This window comes from Macaca fascicularis, chromosome 10 (assembly GCF_037993035.2).
Source record: "Macaca fascicularis isolate 582-1 chromosome 10, T2T-MFA8v1.1".
NCBI lineage: Eukaryota > Metazoa > Chordata > Mammalia > Primates > Cercopithecidae > Macaca > Macaca fascicularis.
The window spans coordinates 83,827,265-83,839,401 of NC_088384.1; the positions used below are offsets into that span (position 1 = coordinate 83,827,265).

General features: G+C 47.6%; 1 pseudogene; it reads left to right on the plus strand.

Moving 5' to 3' along the window:
- Positions 1-1,488: 1,488 nt before the first annotated feature.
- On the plus strand, positions 1,489-10,061 carry LOC123567068 (beta-galactoside alpha-2,6-sialyltransferase 1 pseudogene; annotated as a pseudogene).
- Positions 10,062-12,137: the final 2,076 nt, after the last annotated feature.

Here is a 12,137-nt window from a genome sequence, read left to right on the forward strand (position 1 = left end):
TTCTACCGCCTTGGCCTCCAAAGTGCTGGGATTACAGGCATGAGCCAACGTGCCTGGCAACATTTGCAAAGACCTTTATTTCCAAATACAGTAACATCCAGAGGTTCCAAGGATTAGAACATGGACGTATCTTTTGGGGGAGCCACCATTCAGCCCACTTCACACACTACACAGGCAGTCAATTCATTCAGTGTATTCATTTAAGCAACTTACATTTTTTGAGTGATTGCTGTGTACCAAACACTGATCTATGTTCCAGGAGGCAGAAATGAAAAAGGGTATCAAAATTCCTCTCTTTCCTCACGCCATTGGAATAGCTTGTATTTAAAAAAAAGAAGAAGAAGAAAAGAAAAAGAAAAAGAAAAAATAAAACAGGCTGGGCATGGTGGCTCACACCTGTAATCACTTTTTTTTTTTTTTTTTTTTTTTTGAGATGGAATCTCGCTGTCGCCCAGGCTGGAGTGCAGCGGCGTGATCTCAGCTTACTGCAAGCTCCGCCTCCCAGGTTCATGCCATTCTCCTGCCTCAGCCTCCCAAGTAGCTGGGACTACAGGCGCCCGCCACCACACCCGGCTAATTTTTATATTTTTAATAGAGATGGGATTTCACCGTGTTAGCCAGGATGGTCTCGATCTCCTGACCTCATGATCCGGCCACCTCGGCCTCCCAAAGTGCTGGGATTACAGGCGTGAGCCACCCCGCCCGGCTAATCCCAGCACTTTGAGAGGCCAAGGTGGGTGGATTTCTGGAGCCTAGGAGATTGAGGCTGCAGTGAGCCATGATCATACCACTGTACTCTAGCCTGAGCAACAGAGCAAGAAGCTGTCTCAAAAATAAAAATAAAAATTAGCAGAGCATGGTGGCATACACCGGTAGTCCAAGCTACTTGACAGGCTGAGCCAGGAGGATCACTTGAGACCAGGAGTTTGAGGCTGCAGTGATCACACCACTGCACTGCAGCCTGAGTGACAGAGGGAAACCCTGTCTAAAAAAATAAAAGAAAATAGAAACTTATATACAAACATCATGATGTAACAATTTATTGATTAATTCTACTGCTGATGGACATTTGGGTAGTTTCCAGTTTGAGATTACTATGAATCATGGTGCTATGATCATCTGGAAATCAAATACAGGTATTTTGGTGAGTACACGTATACATTTCTATTGGGTAGATACCAGAGGTTTGCTGCTAAATGTTTAGGAACCAGCTCACTGGGAAGAAAAAGCCTTCATGCGTAGCACTAGTTGATTTCAATGGTGTAAATACTCCCACCATGACCTATTTCGAGCTCCCATGATGATGTCACTGAGTGTGGAATTGGAAAGAGAGACATAGGCTCAGCCCTCACAAGCCAATGGGAACCAGCTCCAGCACCATGTACGCCTGGGAGGTCTACTGAGAAGCAGATGCCAAAACCAAATTAGACATACAAGGGATTTATTGGGGGAAACGTCTGTGAAGGATAAAGGGGAAGGAAACAGGAAATGGCAAGAGAGGATTCAGACAGGAATAAAAATCTGACAGCTGTGAAGGAAAGTGGGAAGAAAAGATTGGTTAAGAAGGGTGTCAGATCTCAGTGCAGTTTCAATGAAGGGTCTCCCAGGCCAGTGGGGAGTCCTGGAGCCAGAGTTGTCTGTCAGAGCAGCAGCATCTTGTAGGAATCAGCCTGCATTAGCACAAATGCAGTGGGGGACCCGGAGGGGGAGCAGCTGGGGCTGCCAGTCAACTCCGCTCCCCACAGCAGGAGAGCTGAACAATGAATTTTCACGGTTGCCACAGCTGGCAACATTCCTTTGTGCCATCTCCATGTAGATGTGGGGTGGCTCTCAGACAGTGTCCGCTCCAGGTGACCTGTTTTTCACAAGTTAGATGCACAACCCTGGCTTGGCTGACTCGTTTGGAAGCTGAACTGGCTGTTTTCAACTGAATAAGCCCCAGATTTCTTGGGTTTATTCAGTGGAAAAGAGAGGGTCTCAAGAGGAAGACATTTGGTTTTTTCTTAATAAGAGCAGATAAGTATTCTAATTGTTAACTAAAGAAATTGGCTGGGCACAGTGGTTCACGCCTGTAATCCCAGCACTTTGGGAGGCCGAGGCGGGCGGATCACCTGAGCTCAGGAGTTTGAGACCAGCCTGCCCAACATGGCAAAACCCTGACTATACTAAAGATACAAAAAATTAGCCGGGTGTGGCAGTGTGCACCTATAAGCCCAGCTCCTAGGGAGGCTGAGGCACAAGAATTGCTTGAACCCAGGAGGTGGAGGTTGCAGTGAGCCAAGATCATGCCACTGCACTCCAGCCTGGACAACAAGAGTAAAACTCCATCTCAAAAAAAGAAAGAAACAAGCACATTGTCCTGGCACCACCAAAAGCACCATCTCAAGGCCCTGATACAGACCACTGCCAAGGTCATGATCAAGGCCTCTGATGCCTGTACAGAGGTCCCTATCTCATGTTGCTGCCAAAGCCACTGGCACCAACTCCCATTATCTGAGAAGCCACTGGCAGTGAGGCAGCCTTTTTTATGGTGAAGTGGTTCTTGCATTCACTTGCGCTGTGACTGTGGCAGGAACCCCAAAATGGGGGATAGGTGACACATAACCCTGTCTGTGGAACTGGCTGACCAAAAGCCTGTGACTAGAGATATGGCCCAGATTGCAGTGTTTACCATGTTAAACAGACTGCAGTCAGATCCGCGTATCAAAAATGGCTCAAGGAACAGGGAGAGTTTAGCTATGAACCCTAGCAAGGCAGGGCCAAGGGCACTGATTATGGACAAGGTTCAAAGAGGACAGAAAGAAAGCAGACCTGCAGAATGTCCACGAGCTGGAGTCCCAGGCTTGAGGCAGCTTTGAAGTCTGTGACTGTGGCCATAGTCTGGGCCCCCAGCCAACAGGCCCTGTCTCCCATATGCATTTTAAGGGAGGCTGTCATTTTTTGTTTTTTGGTGTTTTTTTAATGTGGAAAGTTCCCACAGAGCTGCTAGGGACTCAGAATCTGTTTGATTCAGGCAAGGAAGCTTGAACAATTTTATGTTAGTTTAGGTTCCCCCAGAAGAAAGCCCTGAGGCAGGGATTCAAGGTTAATGTGGGACATCATCTGAGGAAGCAGGTAGGGGTGGAAGGAAGTGAGGCAAGGAAGGAGGAAAGGCGGTCAGTACAGGGTGCAGTATCAAGCCAGTTATTATCGTGAGCAATTAGAGCTCAATTTCAAGGAAAAACTCTGGAAAATGAGAGAGGGAAGGTGGCTGGCATATTTGGGGTTTTTATACACCAACGCCAGTCAGCCATTGTTGAGGGTCACTAGGGGAAAGGATGTTAATTACTCAGCCAACACAGAGATTCAGATCCTGGTTGATCAATCTGTTATTTGTTTATTGGCCATTTGGGTCTCTCTTCTGTGAATTATATATTCATAGTCTTTCCCCATTTTTCTATTGGGTTGTTTATCTTTTTCATATTGATTCATAAGTGTTACTTATATATCCAAATATCCAGTTACTAATCTTTTCTTCATTATATGTATGGCTATTTTTCCAGGTTGTGATTCACCTTTTAACTTTCTCTGTGGTATTGTTTAATAAATATTTATTTTCTTCTCTTTTTTTTTTGAGACAGAGTCTCACTCTGTCACCCAGGCTGGAGTGCAGAGTCGTCGGCTTACTGCAACCTTCACCTCCTGGGTTCAAGTAATTCTTCTGCCTCAGCCACCTAAGTAGCTGGGATTACAGGTACTCACTACCACATCCAGCTAATTTTTGTATTTTTAGTAGAAACGGGGTTTCACCATGTTGGCCAGGCTGGTTTCAAACTCCTGACCCCAAGTGATCTGCCCACCTCGGCCTCCCGAAGTGTTGGGATTACAGGCGTGAGCCACCACACCTGGCCAGTATTTCCATTTTTAATATAGACAAATTTATCAATCTATTCTTTATAGTCTCTGCTTTTTGTGTCTTATTTAAGAAATTCTTATCTTGGCCAGGCACAGTGGCTCACACCTATAATCCCAGCACTTTGGGAGGCAAAGGTGGGCAATTACAAGGTCAAGAGATGGAGACCATCCTGGCCAACATGGTGAAATCCTGTCTCTACTAAAAATACAAAAATTAACTGGGCATGGTGGAACGCACCTGTAGTCCCAGCTACTTGGGAGGGTGGCACAGGAGGATCGCTTGAACCCGGGAGGCTGAGGTTGCAGTGAGCCAAGATGGCGCCACTGCACTCCAGCCTGGCGACCGAGTGAGACTCCTTCTCAAAAAAAAAAAAAAAAGAAAAGAAAAGAAAAGAAAGGGCCGGGCGCGGTGGCTCAAGCCTGTAATCCCAGCACTTTGGGAGGCCGAGACGGGCGGATCACGAGGTCAGGAGATCGAGACCATCCTGGCTAACACGGTGAAACCCTGTCTCTACTAAAAAATACAAAAAACTAGCCGGGCGAGGTGGCGGGCGCCTGTAGTCCCAGCTACTCGGAAGGCTGAGGCAGGAGAATGGCGTGAACCCGGGAGGCGGAGCTTGCAGTGAGCCGAGATCGCGCCACTGCACTCCAGCCTGGGTGACAGACTCCGTCTCAAAAAAAAAAAAAAAAAAAAAGAAAAGAAAGAAGAAATCTTTATCTTGTGCTAACAAAAATGATAGCTAGGCATCTTAAACTTTTACTTTTTAGAGATAGTCTTTAGTCCACCTGGACATTGTTATATAATGATGCAATATAGGAATCCAATATTTAAGTTTTAATCATAGAAAATGCCAAACATACACAAAAGTAGAGAGAATAGTACAATGAATGCAATACCTGGGTCACTTCAACAATTAATTTATTTTAGCAAATTAAAGCAGGAATAAACACTTATTATCTCACACAATTTCTGTGAATCAGAACTTCAGGAGTGGCTTATCTGGGTGTCCTGGTCTGAGGTCTTTCAGTCAAATTGTCAGCTTGGGCTACAGTCATCTGAAGCCTCAACAGAGGCTAAAGGATCTGTTCTAAGGTGGCTCACACCTATGGCTCTTAAATTGTTGGCAGGAGGCACCAGTTTCTGGCTCTATGAATCTCTCCACAGAGCTGCTGGAGTGACCTTCTCCCAGTGCCACTGATCTGAAACAGAGCAAGGAGAAAGTTGCAAAGCCTCTTATGACCTAGTCTTGGGGGACATACTTCTGTATTCATTAGGAGTGAGTCATTAAGTCCTACCACACTCAAGAGAGGGAAATCAGGTTCCACCATTTTTTTTTTTTTTTTTTTTTTGAGACAGAATTTGCACTTGTTGCCCAGGCTGGCATGCAATGGCACAATCTCGGCTCACTACAACCTTCACCTCCCGGGTTCAAGCCATCCTCCTGCCTCACCCTCCCGAGTAGCTGGGATTATAGGCATGAGCCACCACGCCCGGCTAATTTTGTGTTTTTAGTAGAGATGGGGGTTTTACCATGTTGGCCAAGCTAGTCTCAAACTCCTGACCTCAGGTGATCCACCCACCTCAGGCTTCCAAAGTGCTGGGATTACAGCTGTGAGCCATTGTGCCTGGCAAGGCTCCACCTTTTAAAGAGAGAAATGTCAAAGAGCTAGTGAACATTTTTAAACCGGCACATAACATGGCCAATCTTTTGTCATTTGAGCACAGTTTGTATCAGTGCATAACTTCTGCGCATTACTCCAGAACCTCTCGAGCTCACTTGTCTCTTAATCCAGCCATTGCTGCCTCAATTCTGTATAGACTCTCACCAGCTTCACACAGCTATAGCCTGACACTTCCTCAGGACTTCTCTTTAATGCTGCAGAATGGGATACAGTGGAAATCAGCTCTGTACCCAGGCATGCCCATGGTCTTAGCACTCCTAGAGGCAAACTTTGACCAATGGGAAATAAGAACCCTCCTTAACTGCTTCCCCCTTTCCTTCCTAGATCAACAGTCCTAAAACACACCACATGCAGCTTGTCAGAGGTCCTTTGGGATTAAAGAATCACTCTTAGTGGTGGCCAACGTAATCATGCTTCCTTGCATTGGCTTTCCCAGCTTCCCTATTTAAATCACCACCCTGCTCTCCTGTTCCCTGAGATCTCCTTCATTAAAACCTTCCCACATAGCCTTTGTATCAGATTATGCTTTCTGGAGAACCCAGGCTAAGATACAGTTGGTTACAAACAAGGTCCACACTTTGAATTTGATTTGGTCAGTGTTTTCTTTTTATTATGTGTATTATGTGTGCATATATCTATATATATATAGATATATATAGATATATTTTTTGGAGACAGGGTCTTGCTCTGTCTCCCAGGCTGGAGGGCAGTGGTGCAATCTCGGCTTACTGCAATCTCTGCCTCCCGGGTTCAAGCGATTCTCCTGCCTCAGCTTCCTGAGTAGGTGAGATTACAGGCCCCTGCCACCACGCCCCCAGCTAATCTTTTTTGTACTTTTTGTTGTTGTTTTTTGTTTGTTTGTTTGTTTGGTAGAGATGGGGTTACACCATGTTGACCAGGCTGGTCTTGAACTCCTGACCTCAAGTGATCTGCCCACCTCAGACTCCCAAAGTGTTGGGATTATAGGCATGAGCCACTGTGCCTAGCCTGGCCTATTAGATCTCCCTGATTTGTAGATTGTAAGGCAAGAGAAGGGAGAAGGCGCTTCCTTTGCATTTGAGCAATGCAAATACAGAGCATTTCCATCACTACAGACAGTTCCATTAGAGCTGGCCTAAAACTATCATTTCATTTCAGTTCTAGTATTTGTAATTTCTAGTATTTAATTCTTTTTGTTTTGGAGGCAGAGTCTTGCTCTGTCCCCCAGGTTGGAGTGCAGTGGTGCAATCTCGGCTCACTTCGCCTCCCAGGTTCAAGCGATTCTCCTACCTCAGTCTCCTGAGTAGCTGGGATTACAGGTGTGTGCCACCACGCCCGGCTAATTTTTGTATTTTTAGTAGAGACAGGGTTTTGCCATGTTGGCCAGGCTGGTCTCGAACTCCCGACCTCAGGTGATCTGCCCGCCTCAGCCTACCAAAGTGCTGGGATTACAGGCGTGAGCCACCGCGCCCGGCCACCACAAGCTATGTTTTCTTGTGCAGCTGTGGTCAGCTCAGTAATACACCATCTTGCATTTGCCTGCCTTCCTTCCCCTGGTCCCTAAGTTTTGTTACCCTAGGATTGCGCCTCCCATTAAGGCTTTCCCATGAAACGTTTACCTCTTGCTCTATTCTCTAGGGAATCCAGGCAAAGACAGTTTCCCAGAATCTTCTCCTTCATTAGGGTAAAAATCAGTGCTGGGAATTAAAGTATTAATGAGCACTCCAAATGAGTCTTATGACCAGCAATATGGCTGGCATAACCTTAAGGCATCCTCAGCTCTCAGATCTTGCATCAACAGGAAATGAGCTGCTAAAGCTGTGCAGAATTCAGAAGGGGAATCCATCCCAGAAACACTTTAGATGTGATCACGGAGGACAATGGACAAAGAGGATGGGCAAAGGGAGCAGCCCAGAGACAATGAAGCGGGCTAACTGAAGAACAGTGTCTGCTGCCCAAGCCAAGAGCGCTTGTGCTTGCTGCTCCTGTGTTGCAGGGAGGTAATGTGTGCTGTGAACTGGTGACCACCTTTTGATGTTCTCCTTCTCTCCTGTTACAGTGTTATTTTTTATTGAGGTTCTTCCATCCTTCTTTCAACAACTGGATTTTTTTCTTTTTTTGAGAGTGTTATTTATCTGTCGTACCATTGGTAGTCACATCTGGACCTAAATTAGAAGAATGCAGCTGGCTTCCTGCCCCTCCACCCCGCTCTTCTTCCCCTCTTCCAGCCTCTCCTCTTTCCCCAGTCTTCTGGTCTCCTCCACCGTGCAGCCTCTGTCCCAGCTCTTCCCCAGCAGACCCCTTCTCTGGGATTCCCTTCTGGGGCTCCCAGCCCCCTGGTTCTCCTGCCCCTGCCAAGCACATATTCCGCAGGCACCTGGGGAAGGGACGTCCTGGGCAGGGCCTGGCAGGGGAAGACGTCTGGGGCACTGCCCAGTGTTAACAGAGGGAGCTACCAAGAACCAAGTAGGGTGGAGCAACCGCAGCCTCTGTAGCCCAGAGTGCAGGGAGCAAGGACAGAGCTGGTTTTGCAGAGCCCTGCAGCCAGCAGTCCTGAGAAAAGCAGTGAATGTCATGGAGCCCAGCTGAAATGAACTGGTCCCCTTGAGCCTGACCCAAGCCCTGGTGCCAGAGTTCTATCCCAGAGCTGAGATGTTTTTGATCATCTTGAGAAAAATAAGCCTTGGCCTCCAGGCCAAATAAAGCAAACTTTTCTCCCATAGAGAATGGTGCTAGTTCCTAGCCAGGCGTGGTGGCTCAGCCTGTAATCCCAGCACTTTGGGAGGCCGAGGCGGGCGGATCACGAGGTCAGGAGTACGAGACTATCCTGGCTAACACGGTGAAACCCCGTCTCTACTAAAAATACAAAAAAATTAGCCGGGCGCTGTGTCGGGAGCCTATAGTCCCAGCTGCTCGGGAGGCTGAGGCAGGAGAATGGCGTGAACCTGGGAGGTGGAGCTTGCAGTGAGCCGAGATCGTGGGGCTTCGCTCCAGCCTGGGCAACAAGTGAAACTCCGTCTCAAAAAAAAAAAAAAAAAAAAAAAGAGAGAGAATAGTGCTAGTTCCTGAGGACCTGGAGGGCCCACAGCCCTGGGACACTAGCCAGAATCTTCCCTGCTTTCTTTCTCAGAACGAAGTGGCTTACCTGAACACATCTTCCTCCTGGCTCACACCAACCTGCAGAAAACTTCAGCTGGTCTGTCCTGGCCTTTCTCCTGTTTGCGGTCATCTGTGTGTGAAGGAAAAAGAAGAAAGGGAATTACTATGATTCCCTTAAATTTCAAACCAAGAAATTCCAGATGTTGAAGAGTCTGGGGAAAGTGGCCATGAGGTCTTATTACCAATCTGCATCCTCAAGCAGCACCCAAGACCCCCACAGGGGCAGTGAGGCCCTCAGCAACCCCAGAGGCCCAGCCAAGGCTATCCAGAGGCCTCCTTCCAGGTGTGGAACAATGACAGCTTTTCCAAAAACCTTATCCCCAGGCTGCAAACCACCTGGAAGAATTATTTAAGCATGAAAAAGTACAGTGTCCTACAAGGGGCCAGGGCCCACCATTAAGTTCAGTGCAGAGGCCCTGCGCTGCCACCTCCTGGACCATGTGAACGTATCCACAGTAGCGACCACAGATTTTCTCTTCAGTACCTCTGCGTAGGAGGGTTACCTGCCCGAGGGCAGCATTAGGACCCAAGCCACGTCTTGGGGCAAGTGTGCTGTTTTCTCGTCAGCAGGATCTCTGAAGTCCTCGCAACTGGGCAGAGATCTAGATGATCATGATGCAGTCTTGAGGTTTAATGAGGCACCCACAGCCAACTTCCATCAAGATGTAGCCACAAAACTACCATTCGCCTGCTGAACTCTCAGTTGGTCACCACAAAAAGGCATTTCCTCAGAGACAGTCTGTACAATGAAGGAATCCTAATTGTATGGGACGCATCTATATATCATTCAGATATTTCAAAGTGGTACCAGAATCCAGACTATAATTTCTTTAATAACTACAAGAGCTATCATAAGCTGCACCCCAATCTGCCCTTTTACATCCTCAAGTCCCAGGTGCCTTGGGAGTTGTGGGACATCCTGCAAGAAATCTCCCTAGAAGAGATTCAGTGATGCCTCCATCCTCTGGGATACTTGGTGTCATTATCATGATGACGCTGTGTGACCAGGTGGATATTTACAAGTTCCTACCATCCAAGCACGAGACAGACTTGGGCTGCTATCACCAGCAGTTCTTCAACAGCGCCTGCACGATGGGCGCCCACCACCCGCTGCTGTATTTGGTGAAGTGCCTCTATGAGGGCACAGGTGAGGACATTTACCTGCTTGGAAAAGCTACACTGCCTGGCTTCTGGGCCATTCACTGCTAAGCATGGGCTCCCTGGTTTTTTATGAATGGTCTCTTGGCCACCCCAGCCTGGGAAGCCCATTTTCCTGAACAATCCCAGCTTGCGCTTGCACTCTAGGGACCTCTGTCAGCAAGATCTCTGGGAATTCAGGAGCCTGAGGGCAAGAAGTCAGGCCCAGCCTCCCCTATAGTCACAAAGAGTGTATGAGCCGAGAGCCTTCTGCCACACACACACACGCACACATGCACACACGCATACACCCACACCAGCATTCTCTCCAGACCCCATCCTCCCCACTTTCCACACAGGTAGATGCAAGATCTACCTTTCCCAACAGGGCTGCCAAAGCTGGACTTTGTTCCAACTGAATGATGTCATTCTCACAAACTGATTCTCTATATTGCTTGAAATCTGCACCTAGATATTGATTTCATGTTGTAGGCCAGGCGCAGTGGCTCACACCTATAATCCCAGCACTTTGAGAGGCTGAGGCAGGCAGATCACTTGAGACCAGGAGCTCAAGACCAGCCTGGCCAACATGATGAAACCCCATCTCTACTCAAAATACAAAAATTAGCTGGGTGTGGTGGTGATTAGTCCACCTTCTCTCTTGTTATTCACAGTTCAGTGTGAGAGATTGACATCTAAATAGGCAGTTAGGATTCAGAGTGCTCACTGCACGGGGGCTTGTAGAGAGATGGGCTTGCTGTCAGTGCACCCAGGAAGGCCACACACTTACTGTGTCTGTGGGTCAGACAAGGCTTCATAGCACTGGGACATTTGAGTGTGTCTTAGAGGAAGAGGAGAAACATGGCAAGCAGATTATGTCTGAGTAATGTGAGTTGTGTGTTTCTTTCTTCCCATATTTATTCTCTAAAACCTGTCTGAACTTAGAGGCTCAAGAGAGATATATGTATGTATGTATGTATGAATGGATATGGATATACCTATGTACCTATATATATAATTTTTTGAGACAGGGTCTCATTGTGTCACCCAGGCTAGAGTGCAATCACAGCTTACTGCAGCCTCGACCTCCTGGACTCAATTGATCCTCCCACCTCCGCCTCCCAAGTAGCTGGAATGACACGCATGCACCACGAAGTCTGGCTATTTTGTTGTTGTTGTTGTTGTTGTTGTTGTTATTTGTAGAGATGCAGTCTCCCTATATTGCCCAGGCTGCAGTGATCCTCCTACCTCAGCCTCCCAAAGTGCTGGGATTACAGAGCCACTGCACCCAGCCTCAAGACTTTTTTGACAAAGCCCCCTACCCACGCCTGAGATAGTGAGCGCAACCTCACAGCAGACAACAGAGAAGCCAGGTCCCTAAAACCTGATTTCTCTAGGCTCGGCCTGGTCTGACCCTATCCTACCAGCTGGGTTTGCACACCATACTCCAACTCTTCCTTTTTAATACCCATTCCCAAACCTCCTCCTATCACCTTTCTTTTCCTTTTTAAACCCTTTTTAAACCCATCTTCCCCTCCCAAATTACTTTTAAGCATTTTTGGCTTTAAAGTATCCTGAACCCAATGTCTTTGACCTCATGGGCCTTCTGCAAAAGGTGTCTCAGGGAATGGGGTGGGGGTTGTGCTTCTCCAGAACTTATGTCACTCTCAGAGGTCAGAACCTTGGAGATCAAAACTGATTCTCACCAGGTATGAGGGGTGTGATGTCAGATTGCTATGCCAATCTGATAGTGGAGTATGGCACCCCATTTCCTCCCTGCAAGGGAACAACATCAGAGTCTGTGGGCAGAGGCTGGCTCCCTGTGGTTAGCAAACATACTCCCCCGATGGTTTTGCTGAATCCCCTCTCCCTGGTAGGGAACCCCACTGGATTATTCTGGCCCTGGTGTAGAGAAGTTAAAGGGCTCACTCAAGATCATGAAGTCATGCTGTAGAGCCAGGGTTCCTGGACCCAGGCCTCTGGACTCTCAGGGCTGGCCCCATGCGCTCAAGGGGATCTAATGTTTGAGCTCCAAAGCAACCACCTTGGAGCTGGGATCCTCATTTCCTGCCAAACCCTCAGCTTATACAGGCAGGAGAAAGAGCCCTGGAGTGAGAAGACCTGGGTTTTCAAATTGATGCTCCCCTACTTACTAGCTGTGCTATTTTGGGCAAATTCCCTTCCCTGGCCTCTGTTTCCACATCTGTACAGAAGCGATGATGATCCCACCCCCAGTGCTGTTGTGAGGATTACCTGAACACACTTGTCCTATCCTCAGAGAGTTA